This window comes from Haemaphysalis longicornis, unplaced genomic scaffold (assembly GCF_048455015.1).
Source record: "Haemaphysalis longicornis isolate Haplotype H1 unplaced genomic scaffold, Haemaphysalis longicornis Haplotype H1 scaffold_6, whole genome shotgun sequence".
Classification (NCBI taxonomy): domain Eukaryota; kingdom Metazoa; phylum Arthropoda; class Arachnida; order Ixodida; family Ixodidae; genus Haemaphysalis; species Haemaphysalis longicornis.
The window spans coordinates 4,214,949-4,233,436 of NW_027526407.1; the positions used below are offsets into that span (position 1 = coordinate 4,214,949).

General features: G+C 45.4%; 1 long non-coding RNA gene across 4 annotated transcripts in view; it reads right to left on the bottom strand.

Annotated features, from left to right (window-relative positions):
* The window catches only part of LOC144141366 (uncharacterized), a 75,714-nt gene that overhangs the window by 35,428 nt on the left and 21,798 nt on the right, over window positions 1-18,488 (bottom strand). The window contains exon 1 of one of the 4 annotated variants that reach the window (XR_013316556.1): window positions 17,374-17,496. The exons of the other annotated variants lie outside the window; for them this stretch is intronic. This is a non-coding gene — a long non-coding RNA (uncharacterized LOC144141366). Of the gene's footprint in view, window positions 1-17,373; window positions 17,497-18,488 lie in introns of those variants that run through there. 4 annotated transcript variants of the gene reach the window in all.

An 18,488-nucleotide genomic window follows, 5' to 3' on the forward strand; every position in this document is an offset into this window, starting at 1 on the left:
CGTGTAAGCTGAAGAAAGTTATGACCAGATGGGACGGTCTACTCATACGCACAGCAGGAGGCCACCTAATGGTGCCAAGTGGAACGTGCACATCGCGCGTCACCATAGACGGCACGACGTACCCTGCGGTGTTCGTCGTTTTGCCCAACTGCTCCCGCGATGTAATTCTCGGAATGGACTTTTTGACGGACAACGGCGCAATAATCGAGCTGCAGACGAAGTCCAAAACTTTTTCTTCCGACCACTCCATGACGCCGAAATCGAACCCCGAACACCGTGCAGCTGTAGGGATCACCGATGATCACGTCACCCTGCCACCCCGCTCAAGCTTGATGATCACCGTCTACTGTGAAGGTGCTGCTCCCGACGTCGACGCTATCGTGGAGAGTGAGCAAAGGTTGCTTCTTGATCGCGGTGTGTCTGTCGCAAGAGGCATTGCACGGTTTAAGCAGCGCAAATCCCACGTTTTGGTCACCAATTTTACCGTGGACTACCCGCATTTAAACAAGGGCGCTGCAATTGCGTTTGTCGAAGAAACGCAACAAGCGAGTGACGTGATAGCAGTCGCCGACTTTGAACGACCCGACGATACCTTCAAGCTTCCGCATCCTTTCGACGTGAGTCCGGCGCTACCGCAAAAAGAAAGGAACAAGTTATTGGCTTTGCTGCGTCGCTACAGCGAGTGTTTTTCGTCGAACTCAAAGTTACGTCAAACACCCCTGGCGAAGCACCGGATAATAACCGAGGATGGAGCCCGACCTACCCGACAGTCACCGTACCGCGTCTCTTCACACGAGCGCGAAGTCATCCGTACTCAAGTCGAAGACATGCTCAACGACGACATTATACAGCCATCAAAAAGTCCGTGGGCTGCGCCGGTCGTACTCGTGAAGAAAAAAGACGGCACACTGACGTTCTGCGTTGACTACCGGCGATTGAACAAGATCACCAAAAAGGACGTGTACCCCCTGCCACGAATCGACGACGCCCTCGACCACCTCTGCCATGCGAGGTACTTCTCATCGATGGATCTGAAGACAGGCTACTGGCAAATTGAAGTGGACGAGAGAGATCGAGAGAAAGCGGCATTCATAACCCCGGACGGCCTGTACGAGTTCAAGGTGATGCCGTTTGGGCTATGCACGGCACCAGCAACGTTCCAAAGAGTCATGGACACTGTGCTAGCTGTCCTGAAGTGGCACACCTGCCTCGTATACCTCGACGACGCTGTGGTATTCTCCCGGACTTTCGACGAAAACCTCGCACGGTTGCAGTCGGTACTCGAGGCCATCCGTACGTCGGGGTTAACGCTGAAGCCTGAAAGTGCCGCTTCGCGTACGAGGAACTGAAGCTTTTGGGCCATGTCGTCAACGCCGCGGGAGTCCTGCCTGACCCAGTAAAAACTTCAGCTATAGCGATCTTCCCAACGCCGAATGATAAGAAGGGTGTGCGCAGATTTCTTGGACTGTGCGCATGCTACCGGCGCTTCGTAGCAAACTTCGCTCGCATTGCAGAGCCGCTCACGCGCTTGACGAAAGATAGCACACCTTTCAGCTGGGAAGACGACCCAGAAAAGGCATTCTGCGAGCTGCAGAAACACCTACAAAGCCCGCCCGTGCTCGCTCATTTCGACGAAAACGCCGAAACGAAAATACACACGGACGCCAGTTATATAGGCTTGGATGCCGTCCTTGTCCAAAAACAAAGCGGGTGCGAAAACGTAATCGCCTATGCCAGCGGTGGTCTGTCAATAAATATATATATATAAATATATATATATATATAAATATATATATATATATATATATATATATATATATATATATATATATATATATATATATATATATATATATATATATAACACAGAAATAAGGGTTGGCAGTCGAGAAAACCTCAGAAAGCAAAGGGGAGGATGTGGTAGATCATTGAAACAGAATAAGAATTTGGAAAGAAAGAAAGAAAGTGAAGAAAAAATGCCCGCCAGGTGGGATCCGAACCCACGACCTCCAGAATACCGGTCTGGTGCGATAACCACTACGCTACCGGCGGGGCGATTTTCCCATTCACTTTCTGGGGTATTTATGTTAGGTATGTTTGTTTCCTGTGCTTGGGGGTGGTAGCCAGCGCCATTCGGACTAATCGGGGTGAAGGGGACCTTCATTTTTTCTTCACTTTCTTTCTTTCTTTCCAAATTCTTATTCTGTTTCAATGATCTACCACATCCTCCCCTTTGCTTTCTGAGGTTTTCTCGACTGCCAACCCTTATTTCTGTGTTATTTTCAACGAGCCCCTCATTTCCTATTCTGATTCGCTACATGCATAGCGAGGGCCTCTGTTCTGGCAGTCTTGTTGCCAAAGGGAGCTTAAGAGGGTTCAAAGCTGGTCGACCACTCTGGACATGTCGTAGACACTCGAGTCACGACCCGGGGGTTAAAAAGAAGGTCCCCTTCACCCCGATTAGTCCGAATGGCGCTGGCTACCACCCCCAAGCACAGGAAACAAACATACCTAACATAAATACCCCAGAAAGTGAATGGGAAAATCGCCCCGCCGGTAGCGTAGTGGTTATCGCACCAGACCGGTATTCTGGAGGTCGTGGGTTCGGATCCCACCTGGCGGGCATTTTTTCTTCACTTTCTTTCTTTCTTTCCAAATTCTTATTCTGTTTCAATGATCTACCACATCCTCCCCTTTGCTTTCTGAGGTTTTCTCGACTGCCAACCCTTATTTCTGTGTTATTTTCAACGAGCCCCTCATTTCCTATTCTGATTCGCTACATGCATAGCGAGGGCCTCTGTTCTGGCAGTCTTGTTGCCAAAGGGAGCTTAAGAGGGTTCAAAGCTGGTCGACCACTCTGGACATGTCGTAGACACTCGAGTCACGACCCGGGGGTTAAAAAGAAGGTCCCCTTCACCCCGATTAGTCCGAATGGCGCTGGCTACCACCCCCAAGCACAGGAAACAAACATACCTAACATAAATACCCCAGAAAGTGAATGGGAAAATCGCCCCGCCGGTAGCGTAGTGGTTATCGCACCAGACCGGTATTCTGGAGGTCGTGGGTTCGGATCCCACCTGGCGGGCATTTTTTCTTCACTTTCTTTCTTTCTTTCCAAATTCTTATTCTGTTTCAATGATCTACCACATCCTCCCCTTTGCTTTCTGAGGTTTTCTCGACTGCCAACCCTTATTTCTGTGTTATTTTCAACGAGCCCCTCATTTCCTATTCTGATTCGCTACATGCATAGCGAGGGCCTCTGTTCTGGCAGTCTTGTTGCCAAAGGGAGCTTAAGAGGGTTCAAAGCTGGTCGACCACTCTGGACATGTCGTAGACACTCGAGTCACGACCCGGGGGTTAAAAAGAAGGTCCCCTTCACCCCGATTAGTCCGAATGGCGCTGGCTACCACCCCCAAGCACAGGAAACAAACATACCTAACATAAATACCCCAGAAAGTGAATGGGAAAATCGCCCCGCCGGTAGCGTAGTGGTTATCGCACCAGACCGGTATTCTGGAGGTCGTGGGTTCGGATCCCACCTGGCGGGCATTTTTTCTTCACTTTCTTTCTTTCTTTCCAAATTCTTATTCTGTTTCAATGATCTACCACATCCTCCCCTTTGCTTTCTGAGGTTTTCTCGACTGCCAACCCTTATTTCTGTGTTATTTTCAACGAGCCCCTCATTTCCTATTCTGATTCGCTACATGCATAGCGAGGGCCTCTGTTCTGGCAGTCTTGTTGCCAAAGGGAGCTTAAGAGGGTTCAAAGCTGGTCGACCACTCTGGACATGTCGTAGACACTCGAGTCACGACCCGGGGGTTAAAAAGAAGGTCCCCTTCACCCCGATTAGTCCGAATGGCGCTGGCTACCACCCCCAAGCACAGGAAACAAACATACCTAACATAAATACCCCAGAAAGTGAATGGGAAAATCGCCCCGCCGGTAGCGTAGTGGTTATCGCACCAGACCGGTATTCTGGAGGTCGTGGGTTCGGATCCCACCTGGCGGGCATTTTTTCTTCACTTTCTTTCTTTCTTTCCAAATTCTTATTCTGTTTCAATGATCTACCACATCCTCCCCTTTGCTTTCTGAGGTTTTCTCGACTGCCAACCCTTATTTCTGTGTTATTTTCAACGAGCCCCTCATTTCCTATTCTGATTCGCTACATATATATATATATATATATATATACGAGAACTGAAAGAGACGGCATGAGGGACTCGGTAAGGACACAAGTCAAGCTTGCAGCTTTTAGAGCCAGTTCTGCTCGGGTGATTTTTGAGATTTTACAGCACCAATTGACGTATGTTCGTATTTTTTGTTGATGCCGTGATAAGTGAAAAAAGAACCCACTTCACGTGGGGAACCCTTATGATGATGCGAATAAAACATGGGGGTTCCGTGTGATTCCCTTGTGTTGCCGTTATGTTGCGTGATCTGGTGTTTAGTAGCGCCACAGGAAATTGATTGATTGATTGTTGGGTTTAACGCGCCGACGCAACGCAGGCGATGAGGCGCGCCGTAGTGGAGGGCTCCGGAATAATTTTCACCACCTGGGGATCTTTATCGTGCACCGAAATCTTGTACACACGGGCGTTTTTGCTTGTCGCCTCCATCAGAAAAGCGTCCGTTGCAGCCGGGAATGAAACCCGCGACCTCGTGCTCAGCAGCGCAACGCCTTAGCCACTGAGCCACCGAGGCGGGTCAGAGGGAATTCCGCGTCCAGTTCTACACCGAAGGCAAAGGCACGCAAGTACTGTTGTGTGACGGTGAGTAGGCGATGGTTCTCAAGGCGCCGAAACTCGTCCATCATGGTCTTGTCGATGTTGTCGTCTGTGTGTTTGAATCGGTAGTCTCCATCAGCGTTGGTGAGGTGAAGGTTGTTGACGTTGGTGCGCCGGCAGAGAGAAACTTTCATGCTCTCCTCTTCGCTGCTTTGTTTTCTTCTACTTCTTCTGCGGTTCCCGTATGGGAAGATGACGATGGTGGTTGAACGCGAAGCTACGTCGTGATGAATTAGCAACGTACACGCCCTCCTATTCACAGCTTTGTCTTTATCTCCTTCTTCTTCTTAAGCGGTTCCGCTACGGGAACATGACGACGGTGGTTGAACGCGAAGCTATCTTGTGATGGATTCTTTGGTTGGCCAAACCCTAGGAGCATCCTGCCTCAATCATCATCAGACACGCTAAGGACGGGGCACAGACAAGTTATAAGCCCTCGAGGAAGAGATGCGTCGCATCTAATCGTTGGTGAGGTAAAGGTTGTTGACGCTGGTGCACCGGCTGAGAGCAACAAACGCACCCTCCTCTTCGCACATTTGTCTTCTTTTTCTCTTCCACAGCGGTTCGCCTACGGGAAGGTCACGACGGTGGTTCAACGCAAAGCAATCTCGTGATGGATGTTTTGGTTGGCCAGTCTTTTGGGGCATCCTGCCACAATCATCACCAGAGGCTCTGTGGACGGGGCACGGACAGGTGACATCCCCTCTAGCCAGAGATGCTCCGCATCTAAAACTTGCCGTTTTCCTGGGGAACGCAAAATGGCAGAAGCCGACGAAGGCGTAATCTTTCATTCCCCAGTGTTTGGATGACAAATTGTCGATTCTACGCTTCCCCCTTTAGCGGCAGGTTGTTTCCGCTCCTTTGGAGTGAGATGCCCAGTACCCCTTCTTTATTTTTTTACTTTTCCTAATATAGCTGTGCGTGGGTGGGCGGTGGCTGAAGGAAACACGCTTCCTAAGTGCCTCGCTTTTGCTGTTCGCCGCATTGTATATTGAGATGGTTTACCTGCGCACCCAGTTGTACATTACGTTTCTTTCCACTTGTTTCTTGCTGTACTTCCGTCTTGTACACTTCTGAAATCATGTGTCCACGTGATCACAGCGCTCCCTACAAGCCTACGTATATCCTGTATTCGACCCTTGTACTTCACTTGAAAAAGGCTGGAACCCAGCCGAAACGTCGTAATAAATATTGTTATGTTTTTCATGGTGACTCTAATTTATATACTATTCAGCTGCCAATCCCTGTACTGTTATATATATATATATATATATATATATATATATATATATATATATATATATATATATATATATATATATATATATATATATATATATATATATATATATATATATATATATATATATATATATATATATATATATATATATATATATATATATATATATATATATATATATATATATATATATATATATCTATATTTATATTAATACAGGGTGAGAGAGAGAGAGAGAGCGAGAGAGAGAGACGAACTAAGTGCTGGCATCATGCACGTCATAGGTGGGAAGGAGAATGACGAAATTATAACAATTTTGTTTTTTTTTTCTTTATTACTTCGTCTAAGTTTTTCTTTAAACGTTGTACACGGGAGAAAAACACGCCTTCCGGGTGTTACACGAAACCGTCACATTAAGACTTCCCGTCTTCCATACCAGTCAGTCCACAAGGGAGGCTGTGCTTCCCATCCCTTTCCTGGGTATATACGTTTGAGTAATTGTTTTCTACCCTTTGCTGTGGTTGTCGGCTCCAGTCCGACTGCTAATGGTGAAATGAACCTTTTGCTTAACCATTTAACCAGCTGCAAACCATACCTGAAATCTTCTGAGCTACGTATGAGACCAAGATGGCCGGAACTGGCGCCCTCGCTGTGCGTGTAGCATGTCCAACCCGAAAGTGAATTCTCATTCAAGTACTTTGTTTCATTCCAGAAATGAAATATATATAATCAGAAAACGCTTTCATATGTGCCTTTTCTTGAGATCTTCACTAATGGTTTATCTATATACGTGCATTTCAATGACCCCTCTCCTTCATAGCAATAATTGGATATAAGTATAAATCTATATGTAATGCTAAACACGCACACACACACACACACACACACACACACACACACATATATATATATATATATATATGTCTAGAGAAAGATAAACTCACAAAGCGCGCAGAAATAGTATAAGTAAAGAGTCGGATACACAGCAAGAACAATAACAAACAAGCTTTATTTACGTAGCGGCAACGGGACTTGCCTTCATCAGACTAAAGTTACATGATTTCGCTCTCGCAAACATTTCGAACACATTTCTTATATAGGTTTGCAGAAAACTGTGAGAAGGAGCGGAAAATGTTTCGGAAATGGAGAGTGTGCATACAGTCGGGATACGCCTATGTTACAAAAACAACAAACAAACAAAAAAAAAAATAGGGGGGGGGTGCGCGAGAGAGAAAAAAGGGTCGTGTTAACAATGCAGCGTTCAAGGTTGCACCATGACGGGTCAACGTATGCCGCGCGGGCTGCAAGTTCAGACAAAGGGGGAAACTGGACAACTGCGGTTGGAAAAGAAAGGGAAGAGTATACAGTCAGGTATTCAGTGGCTGGGGAGAATGGTTGGGGTGGAAGCGAAGATGGGTGTGCCCCCCGCGGATTAAGAGAATAGATAGGGGGCACAAAAGAGCATTTCACAGAAGCTAGCAACTGAACAGGAAATAGGTAGGGTCACAAAATGTTAAACATGAATAGATCACAAAGAGTTAAACATTCCTAAGTGGTTGTGGGAACGAGGCCTCCTTCCCCAGGACAAATGGCATTGGTGAGCCGCATTAGGCTAATAAAGCTGCTGTATTAGGACAGTTTCTGCAAATTCTGATGGAAAACTCGAGGATAGGAATAATGAACATAGTCATAAAAATTGAAGCCGCTAATTTTAATTGAGGGATAAGCACGTTAGTTTTCCGTAACTTTCATTAATTCCAAGTGTGGCTGACCTAAACTTATAAATGAGATAAGACTCCCGAACCTCGCGGTCGTGGTGCGTTTTGAAAGCGGATTCTAAAATCGTTGCTTTGAGATGTTCAAATGCATGCTCGGTACTGTTCACATGTCTTCACAGGAGCAAGTAAGGGCAGCTTTTTGCATGACAGTGGTGAATATTTAACCGTATTCGGAAGTGCGTTTCAGTTTGGCCGATATATTGTTGCCTACAAACAGTGCACTCTAGAAAATATACGACATTAGCGGAGTCACAGTTAGTTACCTTTTATATTTACGTAGTAGTCTGAAGCCGTGCTGGTGGCGCGCTGTGTAGTGGTCATGTGTGGGCATACTTTACATCGGGGTTTATTGCAGGGCATGCAGCCAGTAGTTGCCGGTCGGTTGATACGAGAGTTAGTAAGAAAGTCACCTAAATTCTTATTACGCCGGTAGACAACGCGTGGTGGTTCGGGGAATATGCTTTTTAAGCGGTCACTTTGCATTAGGATATTGTGATGTTTTTTTAGCACGGTTGACACTCTTGGAGCGAAGGATGAGTGGGTTAAAACTAAGTTAGTTTGCGAGTTCCCGTTCGGGGCTTTTTTCTTACAGATTTCGTTACGGTCCAATTGGTTGGCTCGCACAATAGCGTTGTCGATAACTTTTTCTGGGTATTTTTTATGCAGGAGGGTGGTATTGAGTTCTCGACAGTTTGAGTCAAAGTCGGCTTGGTTTGAGCAAATTCTCCTAAATCGGTGGGCTTGGCTGTAAGGTATTGCTGTCTTGCAGTGTCTGACATGGCTACTTGGGAAGTGCAAATACTGCCGTGTGTCTGTCGGTTTTCTATACAGTTTAGTTTGAAGCCGACCTTGGAAGCTAGTAATGGTGACGTCCAGAACGTTTACACCGTGTTCCGAATAGGAATGAGCAAGGGAAATACTAGGATGGGCTAGGATAAATGCCTCAATGAAGGTGAGGAGCTCCGCCTTACCGTGTTGCCAGATCATGAATATGTCGTCAAGATACCTTTTATAGTACATTGGCTTTAAATTTTGGGTGTGAAGAAAGTTTGATTCGAGGTGAGCCATAAAGATATTAGCGTAGTTAGGTCCGATTCGAGTTCCCATTGACGTTCCGCTAACTTGCACGTAATGAACTCCGTCGAACTCAAAATTGTTAAGTTCAAGAATAAGCCTAAGGAATGTTTGGAGAGCAGAAGAATCGATAGGTTTGTTGCACGATGACTGCTCATACGCAAGGGATACAGCGGCGATGCCATCTTCATGGGGGATGTTAGTATACAGTGACGCAACATCAACGGTGACTAGAAGGCAGTTATCAGGAATTTCAATTTTTAAGATGTCTGAGAGAAAGTCATTGGTATCCTTAATGATGGAGGGAAAGCTGGGCGGAATGTCGCAAATGAGATTATCCACATAGCGCGAGAGGTTTTCGGTAACAGTGCCAATGCCAGAAACAATGGGGTGCCCCGGGTTGTTCACTTTATCTCATTTATGAGTTTGGGTCAGCCACACTTGGAATTATTGAAAGTTACGGAAAACTAACGTGCTTATCCCTCGATTAAAATTAGCGGCTTCATAATTTCTATAACTATGTTCATCATTCCTACCCTCGAGTTTTCCATCAGAATTCGCTGAAACGCTCCTAATACAGCAGCTTTATTAGACTAATGCGGCTCAACAATGCCATTTGTCCTGGGGAAATAGGCCTCGTTCCCGCCACCACTTCAGAATGTTTAACTCTTTGTGATCTATTCATGTTTAACCTTTTGTGACCCTACCTATTTCCTGTTCTGTTGCTAGCTTATGTGAAATGCTCTTTTGTGCCCCCTATCTATTCCCTTTATCCGCGGGGGGCACGCCCATCTTCGCTTCCGCCCCAACCAGTCTCCCCAGCCAGTGAATACCTTACTGTATACTCTTCCCTTTCTTTTCAAACCGCGGTTGTCCAGTTTCCCCCATTGTCTGAACTTTCAGCCCGCGCGGCATACGTTGACCCGTCATGGTGCAACCTTGAACGCTGCATTGTTAACACGACCCCTTTTTCTCTCTCTCGCTCCCCCCCTTTTTTTGTTTGTTTGTTTGTTTGTTGTTTTGGAACATAGGCGTAGCCCGACTGTATGCACACTCTCCATTTCCGAAACATTTTCCGCTCCTTCTCACAGTTTTCTTCAAACCTGTAAAAGAAATGTGTTCGAAATGTTCGCGACAGCAAAATCATGTAACTTTACTCTGACGAAGGCAAGTCCCTTTGCCGCTACGTAATTAAACCTTGTTTGTTATTGTTGCTGTGTATTCGACTCTTTACTTATACTATATATATATATATATATATATATATATATATATATATATATATATATATATATATATATATATATATATATATATATATATATATATATATATATTTATATATATATATATATATATATATTAAATCCTAATAGGCAATGAGAATCTCGTTGGTATAAGACAGAAATAAAGGTTGGCAGTCAAGAACACCTCGGAAACAAAAGGAGAGGATGTGGTAGGTAATTGAAACAGATAAACAATATGGAAAGAAAGGAAGTGGAAAAAATGTCCACTTGGTGGGATCCGAACCCAGTACCTCCTGAATACCGGTCTGGTGTGATGACCACTACGCTAACAGCGGGGCTATTTTTCCCCTCCACTTTCTGGGGTATTTATGTTAAGGCATTTTTGTTTTCTGCGCTTGGAGGTGGTGGCCATCGCCATTCGGGCTAGGGGGGTTGAAGGAGACCTTCTTTTTACCCCCGGGCCGTGACTCGAGTGTGTACGACATTTCGAGAGTGGTCAACCAGCGTTGAACCCTCGTAAGCTCCCTATGACACCAAGACTGCCAGAACAGAGGCCCTCGCTATGCACGTATATACATAAGCTCTTAAAGATGAAGCTGAGCTCACGACACAGGAATCCAGCGACAATCTTACACTCATTATCACGGAGTGTGCAGTAGAAGTCAGGTGCACTAAGGCTAGACAGGGTACTGGTAAACTTTCACAGGAGACGAAAGATCTAATTAGGAAACGGCAAACCATGAGAATCTCCACCGCAGCTGACAGAATAGAACTATCGAAGCTTTCGAAGTTAATCAAAAGGCGTAAGACAGCTGACATACGGAAGTATAATATGGAGAGGATCAAATACGCTGTAAAGAAAGGAGGTGGCCTGAAAGCATTGAAGAGGCATCTTGGCGCGGGGAAAAATTAGATGTATGCACTTTAGGATAAGCAAGGCAATGTCATCAGAAATATGGATAAAATAGTCACAGTGGCCGAGGAGTTCTATCGGGACCTGTACAGTAGCCGGGACATCCAGGATAATGCCGATCGAAACAGTAGTTCAGACTAGATAGACAACCCTCCAGTAACGACCGAAGAAGTAAGGAAGGCTTTGAAAGAAATGAAAGGGGGCAAAGCACCTGGTGAGGATCAGATACAAGCAGACCTCTTGAAGGATGGCGGATAAATTGTACTTGAAAAACTGGCAAACCTGTATATGCAATGCCTAATGACCGCAAGTGTATCGGAATCTTGGAAGAGCGCGAACATCATCTTAATTCATCAGAAAGGCGACATGAAGCACTTCCTAAATTACAGGCCGATTAGTTTACTGTCAGTCGTCTACAAGGTGCTTACCAAGGTAATCGCTAACAGAATTTCTGCAACATTATATTTCAGTCAACCCAAAGAACAAGAAGGATTCCGTAAAGGTTATTCAACAATGGACCATATTCAAACGATCAATCAGGTGATAGAGAAGTGCGCTGAGTATACTGAACCCCTATATATCGCCTTCATAGATTATGAGAAAGCATTTGACTCGCTCGAAACCCTAGCAGTCATTCAGGCATTACAATACCAGGGGGTTTATGAGCATTATGTAAGAATACTAGAGGATATCTACAATAGGTCCACAGCTACCATCATCCTACATGAGACCAGTAAAATACCTATCAGGAAGGGTATCAGACAAAAAGACACAATCTCAGCAATGTTATTCGCAGCATGTTTACAAGAAGTATTCAGAACTTTGGATTGGAAAATACCTCAGTAACCTGAGATTTGCTGATGACTTTGCCTTGTTAAGTAACTCGGGGGACGAATTGCAAAGCCTGCTTTCCGCACTGGACGAACAAAGTACAACCGTGGGCCTGAAAATTAAAATGCAGAAAACTAAAGTAATGATCAATAACCTCGGGACAGCACAGCGGTTTGAGATAGGTGGTGAGGCAGTGGAAGTGGTAAGCGAATATATCTACTTAGGCCAAGTTGTGACCCCAGAACCCAACCACGAGGCAGAGATAATTGGAAGGATAACAATGGGGTGGGGTGCATATGGCCGACATTCTCAGATAATGAATAGAAGCCTACCATTGTCACTGAAGAAGAAAGTGTATAACAGCTGCACTTTACCGGTACTCACCTACGGGGCAGAAACCTGGAGACTCACTAAGAGGGTTCAACTTAAATTTAGAACGACTCAGCGTACAATGGAGCGAAAACTGATAGGTGTAACAATAAGGGACAAGAAGAGAGCGGAGTGGGTCAGGGAACAAACACATGTTCAGGACATATTAGTAGAGATTAAGAAAAAGAAATGGACGTGGGCAGGGCATGAAATGCGAAGGCAAGATAACCGCTGGTCATTAAGGGTAACAGAGTGGATCCCTAGAGAAGGCAAGCGTTGCAGGGGGCGGCAGAAAGTTAGATGGGCAGATGAGATCCAGAAGTTTGCGGGTATAAATTGGTTACAGTTGGCACAGGAACGAGTTTATTGTAGAATAATGGGAGAGGCCTTTGCCGTGCAGTGGGCGTGGATAGGCTGATGATGATGATGACGATGACATCAGTGTGTCATATACAGTGTGCATGTATTTATCAGTGTGTCGAACTGAAAGAAAATACTGGCTTGGTTGCGGTTTGGGTTTTGGAGAATTTATTACGTTCTGGTTAAGTTTCGGTTCGATCAAAACACAGCCCCAACCTAATGGTCAACCTGTTCAGAAGCTTGACCCGGTTCGCGATCCGGTTTGGTGAGTTCAAGTAGTAACAAACTGCCTAAAGAATGTTTGTAGTTTAAGGCGACCCTAAAAAGTAAATACAATTTTGTTGCATTAAAAATTTTGTTTTTTCTCAATAAAAGGTATGAAACATGAACCACAATAGCAATTAGGCCAGATATGCTGAATACCAAAGAATGCTTTGAATATTTACCTTATAGTTTCATACCAAAGCTCGTGTTTTCTTATATGGACCACTTGTAGCAGCCGAGAAGGCTACGTTTTTCGTATAATATATTTTATCATGCTTCGTATTTATGTTGTTCATGAAATCAGTCTTGTCTCTGCAATTTTTTATCACCGTGAACATTAAGGCCCTCAAATTAGGCCTGCGTATGTTTTAGTTCTCTCCTTACACACGTATGGCGCTGTAAATTGCAGCGGTGAACTTGTTTGTCATTTGTAGCATATAAAAATATCCCACAGCGGCCCCGTCAATGCTTTCTAAGAATAAGATCGTTTGGTCACTTAAGGCAATTTGTTAGCAGTCACCTTCTCAAGGATGTGAGCTAAAATATTGCTAAAAGTGGGTTTAGTGTTGTGCTTTAGGAAACTTTAGTCTCCATGAGGTGAGCTCAGTCACGTTATATTTTTCTGATCATTGGAATGTATTTTGAGGCACCCATTGGGGATGTGTGCGCCACCCTTAGGACGTCTGCGTTCTGCCTAACTAGCGTCCTGGTTCGTTAAATTAGGTTTCGGAAGCTTGTCTTATAATATGCTATAACAAAGTGAAAAGGTGATTGGATGGGTAAATCACGAAACACAAGTCTTTTGAGAAGACACTCTCTAACTGGCAGCAACAGTTCTTTTCCATCCTACTTCTTTTTGAAGGAGTAGCAGGAGGAGCAGAGTAGAAAGATAGACAAGTTTGCCTATCACCCCCGCCTTCCTTCCCCACGCTTAGAAGGGCGAATTTCTTTACAATGTTTCTTATAAAGGTATGTCGGGCCTCTGGCTGACTCCATACTTGGTATGTTTCTGTTTCCCAAGTTTTTTTTCCTCTGTTTTGAAATCCTGCCATAATTTGCAACTAGCCGACCCATGAACGCTGCTCGAAATATTGCCTATCCCCTCCGCGTCATGCTCGATACCTGGGCGGCAACGTAAAATAACGTCAATTATGATTTTTGTCACACCGTTTCGACTTTTCCTTACTGAATTTTTGTAATTTTCTGTACAGAACAATTGGTTTATTAGTCATAGGTTCTTTCTGTCGGCAAATAAAACCAGTCTATCTTCTAGACTTTTCCGTCTGGCTATTCAAACTATTTCTACTGGTAGTTCTCCTGTCTACGACTCGCGTACGTTGCTGTTTAAGTGTCTCATCACAATCGTGAACTATGTCATTCTCTTCTCCATGGCTGATTCAACGCCTCGTAAAACCATGTACGACATTATCGTGGTTGCTGTATAAGAGCGTATACATTTGTAGTATCGCAATCTTGTATCCCTTGTTTAGGTTATTCACAACGACTGTGAATCGTTGGTTAATGATGTACATTTCCTGCACCTTCAGTGATATTTCTGTGTGGGTTAAACATCCCACCACGTGCTCCCTGATTACTTGAGGTCGTCGGTAACACAAAATATGCCCACTAAACAACTCCCTAATACCTTCTTCTGTTCCTGAAACGTGGCTGATTTTTTATAAAATTACCGCATACCAAGCATTGATTTGATTTATTTGTGTTTTGTTTTTACCACCCGGGTGCGCCGGTCTGTGTTATCTGTGTACCAAGTGAAGGGCAGGTTCTTTTTTTTTATACCCCGCGTGTAATCTCTATTGATATGAAGAGAGTTTCGAACTAACGTTGAACAGCTTAAATAGTATTCTTTGATTCACAGTGCTCTGGATGTATTTCGACGGTTCTAGAAACATTCGCGCCAAAAAAAAATTCCCGCAGAGCAGACGCTCTGGTATTAGATTCGCCGGTGTCAGCAACACACATAACTTTGTTGACAGCTGCTTCCCTAAATGTGTATTCTTTGAGCTGTTAGAGGAGCAGACGTTCGCCCCAATAAACTTAATTTTCCTTTAAGACAGCTACGTCGCCTTTGTCAGCGTGACATCTTGTGAGGTGCTTTCTACAAGAACCCGAAGTACTCGCCAAACCGATAAGGGAGCACAACTCATGCCAGTTGCGGACTGCAAGTTCTTCAGCCAGAGATTTTGAACCGTTTCCAGATAACGTGAAGAAAGAAGACCTCGTGAGAAACCACACACAATCTTCCCCGCAGGCACCATGACCAGCACATTCAATCCTTTTCTTTTTCTTCAACAACCCAGGGAGCCCGCCCATTCCATGGGTCACCTTCGGAAGATACTGAAGACTGGTTAGAGCAAGTGGAACGGTTGAGGCTGTTTAACCGATGGTATGACGCGGTGACACTCAGGGAAGTGTTTTTCTACCTTGAAGATTCGGCAAGGATCAGGTTGAAAACCACGAGGGCTTGCAAAAATCTTGGAACGACTTCAGAAGGGATTTTGTTACTGTGTTCACCACGGTTGTGCGAAAAGAGCTGGCTGAAGTCTCGCTGGAAATGCGGACGCAACACCCGAACGAAAGCGTTGTGGCGTTCGTCGGAGAGATGGAGAGGCTTTTCAGGCGTGCTGACTCTTGCATGCTGGAAGAAAAGAAGTTACCCTTCCTAATTCGCGTTGTACAGGAGGAACTGGCTGATGACTCTTCCACAACCCTCCCAAAACCGTCGAAGAATTTGTGACCGAAACCAGCACCACTGATAAAGTCCTCGAAATGCGGGCTAAGCAGTATGACCGCACCTTGGTTGGCACGGCCAATTCGAACTGCGTCGACAGCATTCGGGTTCCCACAGATAGCCTACGTGAGACTACCCGCACAATAGTTAGGGAGAACTGCGGAAACTTGTCCTAACGCCGCCGCTACCACACGTAGCTTCCCTTACCGAAGTCATTAGAGAAGAAGTGCAGCAAGCGCTGGGAACTTCAACGAGGCCAGAAGAGCCCCGCGAGCCGCAAGCCATAGCCTACGTGGCTGCTCTTCGTTGCTCTCACCCACCAGCGCCCTATCGTCCCGAGGCTCCGTCACATCGTCACCTTTCACCGGCCCGAACACCTGTGGTGGAATCCCCCAAAAAAGACCGACGTGCGGGGAATGCCCGGTAATCGTCCACTGTCCTGCCACTGCGGACATGCCGACCACATCTACCGTCGCGGCCCTTACAAGGGGCTCGGTTTTTGAGGGTTTTCCGTCAATGCACCACGCCCCCAACACTGCCAGCGCCTACCTTAGATCGAAGAATACCTGTCCAACACCAGCAATGGACCAGCCTGTTACAACCGTTCGCCGTCGCCCGACGTATACCAGACGCCGAACTGCCGTATCAATGCTGAGTTCGCACGTTAAAAGTCCCCCACAGCACGCGGGGGAAACTAAAAGGAGCAACGTCTGTAGGTGAAGTTGCACAGTGGCGGAACTACGAAAACCAGCCAAGGACTCAAGGAGGCATCGAACAAAGTGATTCACGACATGCTCTCAGCCCGACTACCCGATCGAATCCTTATGTCACGACGAGAGCCATCCGGCGCTACGCATACCCGACATGACCAAGCCGGTTGCTGAGAAGACGATAACAATGACGCATAGTGCTCAATCGTCATCACGCACAAGTCGATATACGACACCCCGACCCACCCGCAACTCGGGGAAGGCGGTGTCCGACGTCCAGTTGTCCATCGACAGCTTTATGTCTTCGGCCTTACAACCACGGAACCAGACTACTCGGTGATGAGCGGATGATTCGCGTTTAAGCTAAAGAAAGTTAAGCTCGTTGCCAAGAGCAATCGTTACGATGGACTTTTAGAGAAAGAGAAAATTACGCATCTGAAATTTGTGACATACTAAATCAAAAGTCCAATGCGCATATGCTAGAATTATCAGATTGCTTTAAGACAAGTGCCGATAAATAAGGTTTTTTCCCTCTGTGTAAAGGTGTTCCTCAGAGTTGAGACAGCGGCCTGATTGCCACACCAGTTTGTCAACTGCGCAGAGGGCATTCTATACAAGATCCTTCGCTCCTGTGGTAGGTGTTACGTGGGGCAATCAGGCCGCTCTCTCAATGACAGATTACGCGAATATCACCAAGCTTGCGCGGTAAAAAGAACGGTAAATGGAAATTTTAAGAGTTGCGTTAAGAGTAGCGTTAATAGTAGCGTTAGAAGTTGTTCGCTCAATTTTGAAGGGACAACCATCTTGTTTCGCTCCAAGGACAATATTGCCGCAAAATATTCGAAGCATTTGCAATGTTGTGAGAAGTGGAGGATGATCGCGTTGGCACACCTTCAATCCCGCTTTCGATGCGTAAAATAGGTTTCCTAAGTGAGGAATAGATATAATGTCACGTGTCGGGTTTTAGAATTTTTTGTGTGTTTTTTTATGTCCATCATATATAACCGCCCCCCTCCATATGTTAATAAACAATTGATTGTTTGCGCCTCACCTCGTCTTTTTCTGTGTAGTTCCCCTTGTTGTAGGTTCTCGTGTCAGGCAGGGCACCTCAGCACTTCAAGATGCGTGTCTTAGGTTCGACATGGGTTCCAACAATTTAGGGCGATTTTGATGGGTTGTATGCACTGCAATGATCTCCAACTCTTTTATTGGTTCATATCCGAGCTTTTACAATATATTTTCTGGCATACAAAAGGTGGTTTGTAGATAACCAATGCATGCAGACATTCGCAATGACAGGGAACACTCGCGGTGCACAACACAGAATCAAAAGATATGCCCTGGTTTGATCATGCACACGTCCTGGACGATGATAAACATCCCACTAAAAAAGAGGTTAACGAAGGTTATTGTATTTACAGGAAAACTTAAGCTTGTTTACAAGGCGTGGCACATCATACATTTCGTAGAAACATATTCTATGTTGTTTTCGACTTCCAACCGCAGATTCGTTGAGGCTGACACAAATCTGTCCGTCGCGCCAAAAAACACCGAACCTCAATGAAAACCCCTCGTTCGGGGTGTCGCCGGAACCGAGCCGCTGCCCTTTATGCCGGGAAACAAGCAACCTAAGCATTTTGCAACCGCAAAGGCCCGAGGCGTAGGGGATAGCAGCGGCGGAAAACAATTACTTGGGCAGCCAATGGGAAACTACTGAAAACACGTCTTGCGGTGGAATCTATCCTGCTTTCCTCGCTTTGTGAAACAGGGGTCTTTCCGTTGAGCTATCGTCGCACTCTAGGGACATAGCGCACTCAAGGAACACAGCGCGTGGGTTGGCATCACATTGATCGCGGTTTCTAACTCGTGCCAACGTGTTCCAGTTTGGGAGATAAAATGATACGGTACTGCCAGTCATGGTGAACTTTCAGGGGCAAGCGCGGAAGTAAATGTGAGCTGATGACATATCGACCGTAAACTTGGCGCCTTACAAACAACTTGACATCAATCTAAGCTTGGGTCAACCGGACATGGAACAAATAAAGATGGGAATATCACTTATACACAGGAAATGGCTTCTTCAATAAGCGAACAAGCTGGAGTACACGACATAATCGTTCAAATAAATAAAAAATCGATTTGAGCTGGCCAGAAAATTAGACGAAA